The 10,665-nt window shown below is 40.0% G+C and overlaps 1 pseudogene; it reads left to right on the forward strand.

Annotated features, from left to right (window-relative positions):
* The first annotated feature begins 1,484 nt into the window (after positions 1 to 1,484).
* Positions 1,485 to 4,320, forward strand: LOC138020003 (octopamine receptor beta-2R-like; annotated as a pseudogene).
* The last annotated feature ends 6,345 nt before the right edge of the window (positions 4,321 to 10,665 follow it).

Raw genomic sequence — 10,665 nt, forward strand, 5'->3', positions numbered from 1 at the left:
AACTTTACGTTCGGGAAATTGGTGACAGTAGCTAATTAGGGTTAATATCTTTGTCGCCGGACTTTATTATGAGATGTCAGGTGCCTTCGAGTCATCGTGGAAACCTAACCGCCAGAAACTGCTTGGGTTCAAACTGTTTACATTCGTTTTCATCTAACGAATGAGTAGCCCTCAATTGTTTTTTCGACAGGCTTCCACCGTAGAAGGTAGGCGGTAGAAGGATTAGGGAGAAATCTGGAATATTTCCACTCGACGTTTAACGTCACCAATTTTCACAAATCAAAACGGTGACAAGCTAACCGACATCATTTATGCAATGCAAATATGCGCGCTGGAAGTTTGGAGAGTATGAGATGGTGCAGTCAAGAGTGACTCTAGCCTAGTGAATGCTCCGCTCCAAGCTTGACGCGCATGTGCAACGCATTTTCCATAGAATAAACAATTCCAGCGTATTTTCTTTCCCAACCCCCAAATCTCCTTAGTATACTTTGTGAGGATAGTGGAACGCCATTTATCTCATGTTGAGGCCTAAAGAAGAATCATACCCACGGAGAAAAAAATTCCGACGCCTTCAATATATGGCAAGGCGATAGGCATTGTTGGGGCAATGTCACCATCCAGGCCGTCTCTTGCGAAAAGGCATTATGACGGTTGCTTATTCATCTTAGCAGCTATTTTCTATCTTTACCCGCTCGCCAAGCCCACAACTTAGGTGAAAAAACAAACAAACAAACAAACAAACAGCGCACATGTTATCAAAACAAGTTGTTACGCAACTTATGTGTGATAAAGTGTACCACCTGCTACGCCCTTGAGACTACTTCAGTATGCGCAAAAAGATAGTTCTGTACTCAGTTTGCTGCACGTTGGGTCGCTCTGAATGTTATTGCGTGAATTACTTTAACACATCCGCAGAATAATTTGAGGAAAGCCAGTTTCGCAACGTTAGTTTCAGCACAGCAACGTACACAGATAGACTAAAGGCGCCCACAGGAAACATAGTTTGCAGAAAACATGCTTCTCGAAATGTTTCCTCGGTGAGCGAACGAGGAAACATTCGCTGAGGAAGAGCAAAATGTTTCCTGGGACCGCAAAAGGGGAAACATTTGCGCTGAAGCGGTGCTTCAACGGAAAATATTTTCCTTCCAGAAAGTTTAACCTTTGGCAAGATCGGAAATTAAATGTCTTCAATAAGTAATGCCGAATGGGCCAATATTTCGCCTACAGCTCTACAAGAATACGAGAAAAAAAAACCTGTTAAATATAGTTTTTAAGGAAGACCGTCACAAAACACTGATGACAGCTTATTTCCATTACTATAACTTATTAAAATTCGTTGTCACTGTTCAATGACTCTAAAGCATTTTCAGCTGACAATTGAACACTCTACAACAGTTGTTTGCTGACTTTATTATTATTTGACGGACATGAAGTTGTAAAACAGCACTGTTTGCTTGAAAGAATAAAGACTTTCGGCGATTTAACCAGAGTCCACGCGTGATTAGTTTGCGAGGCTGGCGCCCATCGCAACCCAAGAATCAACCGGGAATTTGCAATTGCTCTGTTCTATCGGGGTATGTAGTTAGGGAAAAAACCCATGATTTCTGTTGTTTAAAACCATTTATTCTTTTATTTATAACTAGATAAAATCTCCGTATCCGTTACGTGTCTTCATATCATGCTTCGATGAATTATTGTGAACGCCGTTTACTATATTGCCATTACGAAACAGCTCAGTTGTTACAAATCAAGAAAAGTAACTTTAACGTGAATCGTGGTTGTTGCGATTTCAGTATTTCAGTTTCTCTGAAAAAGCGTGCTTTTACTTACATCCCGTGAAAAGATTTGCAATCAATCTTCATAACGTTTGTAATATAGTGGTTGCAAACCTTCCGCCAGCCAACTCGGAAAAATGTCGAGAAATTTCTATGTTCCACAGTTCTGTAATGACTCTACAACGCTGCAGGACAGCGAGTTTAATGAGCTAAAGCAATCGCACAGCGGCACTTGCGGCATGAATCAGCATAAATTTCTTTGGCTATGTACAGCGCAACAACGTCGTGAAATAACAAATACAAGGTTTTGACCATAATGTCAGTATTGTAAACGCGTTAAGATGATAGTACAGTTGAGAGAGCTGAAGAGTGTTTTGAATATGGTGATATAAAATTAGCCGTCGTTTACAAGAACTTCCAAATTCAAGGACTGTTTATTATTTGTAGAATTTCTTTAGTAATGCTGCAAATAAACCCACATATCTCATTGTTTGTGGGTTTGAATCATTGCACCTGATTTTGGAATTAAATTCATTTTAAGAGAAAGAAAAAAAATCAGTGTTATTTAGGATCGAGAATTTTCGTAAAGTGCAAAGTTTCCTTTCCTTTACGAGAACCTCTATTAAGAGATTCATTTTGACGTTCTGTCTTGTACTTTAAAAAAAAATGTGTCTTGTCGTTGTTGTTCAAACTGCGTCGGTAAAAGGTTTCACGACATTGGTCATATATTAATCAGATTAACAGATGACATCCTGAAAGCGGAGTCATATACAGAATCATTTTTGGAATATTTATTCGCTATTTTCGCAGTTTTATTTCTTTTTTTTTTGGGGGGGGGGGGGGGTTATTTGCATTAAAACAATGGATACCCACATCACTAAAGAATGATACAGTCCCCAGAGTAAATAACTTGTATTATGATATACCAAAACATTGTATAGCGTTGAACGCGCGCGCTGATTGGCTACTCAAACTCCGGATATCCTTTGTTAGTTTCACCAAACTAGTGGACTAATGCAAATCCTGCTTTTGATCGGCTACGCTACTAGAGGACTACTTCACCTTGCATTTGCTAACTTTATTATTGCCTTTTCTGTCCGACTAGTTGAGTGATAATAAAACAATTAGACCCTTCGCCCTCAAGGGCCACGGGTCAATAGCCCATTCGGCTTCGCCTCATGGGCTATTGACCCGTAGTCCTTGCGGGCTACGGGTCTAATTGTTAATTATTATTCAACAATATTCGTCGTGCGTACCTTTTTAAAGAAGGGTTAATTAATTATAATATCATTACAGTATTGCTCATATTTTTTTTCAACAGGTCCATCAGAAGTCAAACCAGATCGAGGTCCTTAATCCACCATGCCAGCGGCCTCCATCAGCAACACTGTCACAGTAGACAGCCAGAAGCTTATTTTTTTCTGGGGCCCAGTGCCACTATATTTCTGGGTTTTGTGCGCTGTAACCGGTGTTATAACATTACTTTGTAACGGAGTGGTCATCTTTATCATGTTTCGACGTGAGAGACTTTACAGAAATTCTTCAAACTGGCTCCTGCTATCTCTGGCTTTCTCATATCTATCAGTTGGAATAATCATGATTCCCTCGCTGTTTATCTGTTATTTTTCCAACGTTGCCTGCAACTGGGGTGTAAATAAGAAAGTTTACGATTTGTTCCTCTACATATCTGTCACCAATCTCTGTGGTACCTTGCTGTGGTATTTCCCCTGAAATACGCTATACTTTTCCCTGCAAAGTTGACCATAAAGTTATTAGTATCCGCCTGGCTGCTTCCTGTTCTTATGTTCCTAATTCCTTTCATATTGGAATTTCTTCCGATAACGAAGACCAGGAGACAAGAGGCAGAAAAAATACATGTGGCAATAAAACTTGGAATATTTGAGATGCTACCCTGTTTGTCTATGTCACTAGCATACATGCACATTTTCTTGATCAGTAGAAGACATTCGCGGCACATTAACTCGATAAACAAAAGTATAAGGCGAGAAAGAAGTTCTACCAATGAAAAGAAATGGCGCACAAGGTCGACCATAAAGATTTTCTGTGTTGTCGTACCATTATTTGTCGTTTGCTGGACGCTGGCATCCTGGCGAGAAATCTGCTCAGTGTTTGAGGCATGTGCAGTTCCTGCGACTGCTGTCCATGTCTCGCGGCTTCTTCTAAAGGGTCACTCAATGATCGATCCTATAATTTATGCACTTTATAAGAGGGACATTCGTAAAGAGCTCATTAAGGCCTCCTGTGGCTCAAAACGTCTGGCCCCTAACGTGCGTCCGAGAAGGACTGGGAGTGATTATTCCTACACAGTAACATACGAAATGGATCAAATCAGAAAAGAAGGGAACGCCGGCTTGTATAGACCGTTTACTCGTGACTGAATCGCCAGTGACTGATCGGAACAAATAACGTAAAAGACACGAAGCGAAAGAGGATGCAAGGCGACAATGGGTCATTCAGTACTACTTTCTTCAAGCCACCCCAATGATATCTAATTATGATGACGATGCTAACTGTTGGTATCGTGAAGATCAACAGTTTATTAACGTACCCTGACCCTGGTATTTGCCCTCATATTAAAATTGTTGGGCATCATTTTAAAGAACCTTTAGTTTCCAGGGATAAAATTTATATGAATTGCATCGAATTTATGAGAAAGAAATGGCAAACATATCACCGGGTTCTTACATGCACCCACTAAATGACCGCAAATTTGGCCATTTCATGTCGTCGAGAGGAAAAAAAACGACAAAGAAATGTATCAAAGCGTAAAAAAAAATAACATCTATTAGCTAATGTATTCCTGTGTCATGTGGAGGAGATGCTAGAACAACAAGACAAACTCCCGTCATTCTACAGACGATACGTAGACGATACATTGGTTGTCATAAGAGATGTAGCTGAAGCAGAACAGTTCCTAATTACGCTAAATAACTGTCATCCATCTATTCAATTTACAATGGAGCTCGCGGTAAACAACACACTACCCTTCCTTGGCATGCTTTTGATGAAACAAAGATGCAAGATTACCACAAGCGTATACAGAAAAACTACCAACAAAGGCCTCTTGTTGCACTACCAGAGTCATGTGGACAACAAATACAAGAAATCTCTACTCAAGACAATGCTTCACCGGGCGTACAGTCTGTCCTCAACGACCGAGCTGTTTGAAAAAGAATGTGAAAACATAAGATCCATTTTTCACAAGCTACGATACCCGTCTGAATTGATTGAGGCAACCATCCGTAACTTTATCAATACATCAGATGTCGAATCACAATCTACCAGCAATAATAATAAAAACACCATTAGAATCGTCTTGCCATTTATTCACCAAAAACCAGCCGATATTGTGAAGCCCCAACTTACTCAACTAAATAAGAAACTGGATATAGATCTACAGCCAGTTTTTGTCAGCCGCAAGCTCGAGGATGTCCTTAAATTCCGTGAGCCCAAACCATCTTTAGTCAGCCAACAACTAGTCGTCTACAAATTTCAATGTGGCTCGTGTGATGCGAGCTATGTTGGCTATACAGCTCGTCACTTGCATCAACGAATTGAGGAACATAGATACTCAGCTATCGGGAGGCATCGCCTAGCAGATCATGGCCTAACAACAGCACCCCCAGCGGCGAGTTTTAGTGTCTTAAAGAAATGCGCATCGAAATTTGATTGCTTAATTCATGAGATGTTCTACATCAAAGAATTAAAACCATCACTTAATGTGCAGTCAGACTCTGTCAGGGCAAAACTATTTACTTAGATTTCACATTTATTGTTAGCGTACTATTGTATATATTGTTCTATTGTTCTATTGTTCTTGTACTATAAGTTATGCTTCCTCCGATTAAAATTCATTGCCTGACGATGACATCGGACGATGTCGAAACGTTGTTAAAATGAATCTAGTTGCGTTTATCTTTTTAATCAATCTTCCACACAATTCAGTGTTTTTCCAAAGTGCGTTTTTAAGACCTTTTCATCTTACCTGTGTACATAATTCAGCATGAAAACAGCATTTTAAAGCTTGTTTTTGAAGTATGCAAAAGGAATAGCAATTTTAGACCTGAAAATTAAATGGTGTATTTTTCCAAAATATTGAACTAATGTTTTGGCTAAAAATTGAAGAAGGTTAGACATTAGACATTCCTTTCCATTTATGTTGTAAGCGCATTGCGATTAGAAATGCGCTCTAAGTAGATGTATGTCCCTAACGACGATGATGATGATTACGGATGATCCGTCACCAGTTAAGACATGAGACCAACTAATAGTAAGGTCAGAAAGAGCAGTGATTAAAGTTGAAACTGTACACAGGATGACTTGTGCCAGGTTTGTTTCTTATACGTCAAACATAGGTGCGGCGATACGGTACTTTTCAATAAGATTTTAGCACACTCACGGGTTTCCACTGAAGAGTAACTGTAAAAATCTCACAAACGTTTCCTTCCAGAGATGTATAATAATCAGGTTGTTTGTTATAAACTGCCAACAAATCCCTTCTTAGATTGCTGTCTTGCATTACCAATAATGCCAATCATCTGCTAATGATTTGTGTTATTAATCTTCTAGGAAAATAAACCGTTTTACACGTATGAAAAACTCCCAGATGTATACCACTCAATATACAAAGTCAAGGAATTGTAATACTGCCGAGGAATAATAAATAATCAAAGTCTTAACTGACTTGCCCAATATCCCTTGAGTGCGTTATTGGCAATAGTTTATTTAAGGTAATTCCTTAGTATTGCATTGCGCATCCCTACTGCGCACGATTTTCGCGTCCTTAGCGCCCACACATGAGCACGTGCGCATACAAAAGTGAGAGATTCCCGATAGCGAATTAAATGCTCCTTTTCTCTCAAACGAGCACGGTGACACCCGATTTTTTTTCCCGATATTTGCTAAGAACAGTCTAATAAAAACCATATTTGAAAAAGAAAAAAAATTTGATAGTAAAACATGAATTTTTTTTGGAAAACAGTTCCGTACTGGGTGTATTTTACCCAAGGCGAGGACTTCAAGCTAACCACGGAACTGTCCCAAAAAGTGCACTATTCCCACAACCAGGGAATCAATGTCGGCGTAAATGAAGCATTACTGCTTATGTAAAAAAAAGAAACTTTATTTTCAAAATAAAATTTTGTGTCTTTGCAGTAACTAAGACTTAATTCTGCATGAAAGTTATTCGAATTTTTAACGCAAAAACAGTAAAAATACCCCATTTTAAGAGCCTGCTGACGCGTAAACAAGCACGGTGACCCCATTTTTTTATTGCATTTTTTTAATGTTCATATCATGAATGTTAATTATGCCAAGTTTCCAAAAGAGTTTGATAGTAGAACAATTTCAAGGGAATTACCTTAAAGAACTTTTTCTAGCCTCAATAAATATTCTGCAAAATTCGATGGAAACGAACTTCTGGTTTCGGTGCAATCTCATTCCCAGAGTCTTCGTTCCCCTTGACCAGCGGGTCGGGTTACGACCGCTGGTCGCTCGGTTTCGGTGTGAAAAACCCTCTTTGCATTTATATATTCTGCTCATGCGCAACACTGCAGAACTTTCTCTTGGGGAGAACCCCTTTGATTTTACGAAAAAGAGAAATGATCCTCGCAGTTATCTGGAAAATTTAATCAATAGTCTGAAAAATACGGGTGCATGGCTCCAACGGGACTCGAGCCCACGAGTGCATTGCTCTACCAACCGAGCTATGAAGCCACTCAGGAACAGGGCAATTTGCTGGACCCAAATATATGCATTGGCACAAAGTACTTTCCATTTGAATGCTTGCGAAAGCGTACGCGAAAATTAAGCCTCGCAAAGTACTGAAGTGTATCGGTGTCACAGTGATATGTGTATCCTCGCACACATCATGCACCCAAACGTTTTCCGTAAACAGTAAATTGAAAGTTGGCAAACTGAAAAAAAGGCTTTCCTGACTTAGATTCGCGGGCTGGATAAATCATGTTGTGATAGTCGTGCGCTGGTTGAGTTTAAATCGAACGCGGAATTTTGCAACGAAAGCCGTCAATTCTACGGCTACATACTCTCTGAAAAACTCCTCATATTCGTATTTCTTGACTGACTTCCAAACAGGGATACACATATCACTGATCTCGGCTTCAGTGATATGTGTATCCCCCTGAATTAATTTCATTAACTCTGCTGTTCTCAATTTAAACCGCAGATTGGATACATCACGTTACCTTCGGACACCGATAAAAGAATAAACTAAGTTTACTGCTAACATTTCTCTTGCTTTGAGATATTTAGAGCAAACTTGAACCTGGCTTCTCAGTGTTTTGTGTATCACCAGCGAGGGATATACTTATCGCTCTCATCTCTAGTCATGAAATGTACCGGGATACACTTATCACTACGGTATACATATCACTGTGACAGGCAGTTCTATGTGTGCCAGTGATACGTGTGTTCCTTACCCCTCCCTTTCTGAACAGGAATAAAACAAGCCAGTCCTTTGTGATGGAGGGAACACAAATATCGCTCGGGGGGGGACTCCCATATGAAACAGACCCGGATGCTCATCGGAAATTTTGAATTTAACCCCTAAAGGAGCCCAATCTAGGCGTGGCTTAAGCAAATTTTGACCCCTAAAAGAGACCGTTTAAAAACACAAAAATACGACACGCAATGAGTTTTAATGATAAAAAGGCATAATCATCGAATGCTTTTATCTAAAAAGAAAATTTAAAAGGAAATTTGACTTCTGTTTCTCTTTGCGTAATTCTGTGTTACTTAGCGGAACCCTAAACGAGACCTTGGTGGCATAAAATATTGGCGCTTTGCCCGGAACACCCTAAGCGAGACCAAAATCCAAAATTTACACCCCTAAGCGAGACGACGAGCATCCCGTCTGTTTCATATGGGAGTCCCCCCCCCCCCCCCAGGGAAATATCGCTGCACCCCGATTCGCATATATCTGACGCGATTGTTTTACTAGTTGTGTCAGTGACTGCAAGTGAAACAATTTCCTTCAGCAAATGAAAACAAAAAATTCACATATCGAGCGGATAGTGTAGTTATATGTACCCCGCGAGCAGACCTCACAATTCAGACTATTAACACCCTTTTTATGCAAATGTATGACAACTTTGTGCTGTGGTCACAAATCAAGGGGATACATATATCACTGCGCTAGTTCAGAGCGATATGTATACCCCAAATGCGAACCAAAGATTCAAAATACCGCAATCCGTTATTGTCATATGTCTGACGTAGTTGAGCGACTAATTGTATCAAATTATTGCGACCGAAACAGTTTCCTTTAGCGGACATAAAAATGGTCACAAATAGAAGTGATACGAAGTGTCACTACCCTGGTGCGGTGATGCGTGTGTGTTCTCTTCATGCGAACTCAAAGTTAAAAATATTCGTTTCCGTTTTTGTCCATATCTGATGGATATGGGTACTATGATAGATTTCCGGTCGTCCTTTTCTCCCACGTTAGGTGATTTGTTGCTGTGGCGATAATTCCCTCATCCTGCCACGCTGTTCGTAGGCCATTTTTTCTGTCTACCATTCATTCAGTGTGTTGTGTATCCCCCACATGTCGCTGGTGATATCACGGAATACACATATCACTGTGACATCGGAAATTGACCTTCTGAGCGCTAGCTTTCACGTGTAGTGTCACGTGACTTTTCATGTAAACAAACCTCGAAAGTTCGGACATTCGAGAAGATCGGACACATATCACATAGTGAGATGGCATGGCGAGCAGATGTGAACTGTTAGTTTCTTTTTGCGTTGGACATGGAAATGATGCAACAAAGACACAAGTCACTTCTATGATTAGCATTTGATGTGGGACGCAGTAGTTTTACACTTTTACTTCCGTCTTCGACAGGATTTACGGGGGTGAGTCAGCTTTTGAACATCTTCGATCCCTAGGCGGACGGAAACGAAATGTATTCCTTAGATTTGGTTATTACGAATACTGCCTTCATGTATTTAAATTGTTATATATTTGTGCACTTCGAGGTCAGTAATAAAACCGAATAAATGTGATTTGAGTGTGTGTAAATCCAGCCTTCGCTGTCAGTGAGCCTTAATTCGAAAACGCTGAATCAGTCCATCTAACAACAGCAAGCAGTCCTGTTAGGCTACAGTTCCAGGGTCAGTATGTATAAGCAGATGCCTATTAAAGAAGGACTTCCACACAATGAATATCGCAGAAATTAAAAAATATTTGCAGGAGCGTGGAGTTTCAGTGAGTGCGTTTAAAAGTCTTCGCTAATAGAAATCGCCGCTGCAGTTGAAGCAATGACGCTTTACTTTAATCAAGGTAATTGCCTCTAGCGCAACTAATGCTAATCCGGCAATGGATGCTATCAGTAGAAAGACAAAACCGACGATGCAGACAATTTATTTACCCCAATCAAAAGCTCAAGAACTGCACTTCTGCCCCAATCCATTTTCCATGCAATCAAGATCATGAACAATTTCATCTCCTCGGCGCCATTCGGCTTGCACGATATTTAACGTACCACTCCACTGAATGTACTGAATACGACAAACAGGGACTCGCCGCTTACAAGTCCTTCGATGATTGTCGCTTATTTACTGACGGTTTAACACGTTGATTCTTTGCAAAGTGGAGTGTGTCCATGTATATGAGAGTGTAGCTAAAGTGAAGCCCTTCATGAAAAGGATTTGTTGACCGAGGAAGGAAAAACAAAGATATCTGAAAGTTTTTACCACAAAAAATGTGACAATTACCTACTAGTAGTCCTGTTATCTTGCTTTTATTAGAAAAACTTCATTTCACTACAGAACTTGCAGACAGGTCAAGTTGATGAAACCGCTAAATCAAATGAAAGCAAGCTTGTGAGTGGTGTTAATGCATTAAGAA

This window comes from Montipora capricornis, chromosome 10, assembly GCF_036669925.1.
Source record: "Montipora capricornis isolate CH-2021 chromosome 10, ASM3666992v2, whole genome shotgun sequence".
Classification (NCBI taxonomy): domain Eukaryota; kingdom Metazoa; phylum Cnidaria; class Anthozoa; order Scleractinia; family Acroporidae; genus Montipora; species Montipora capricornis.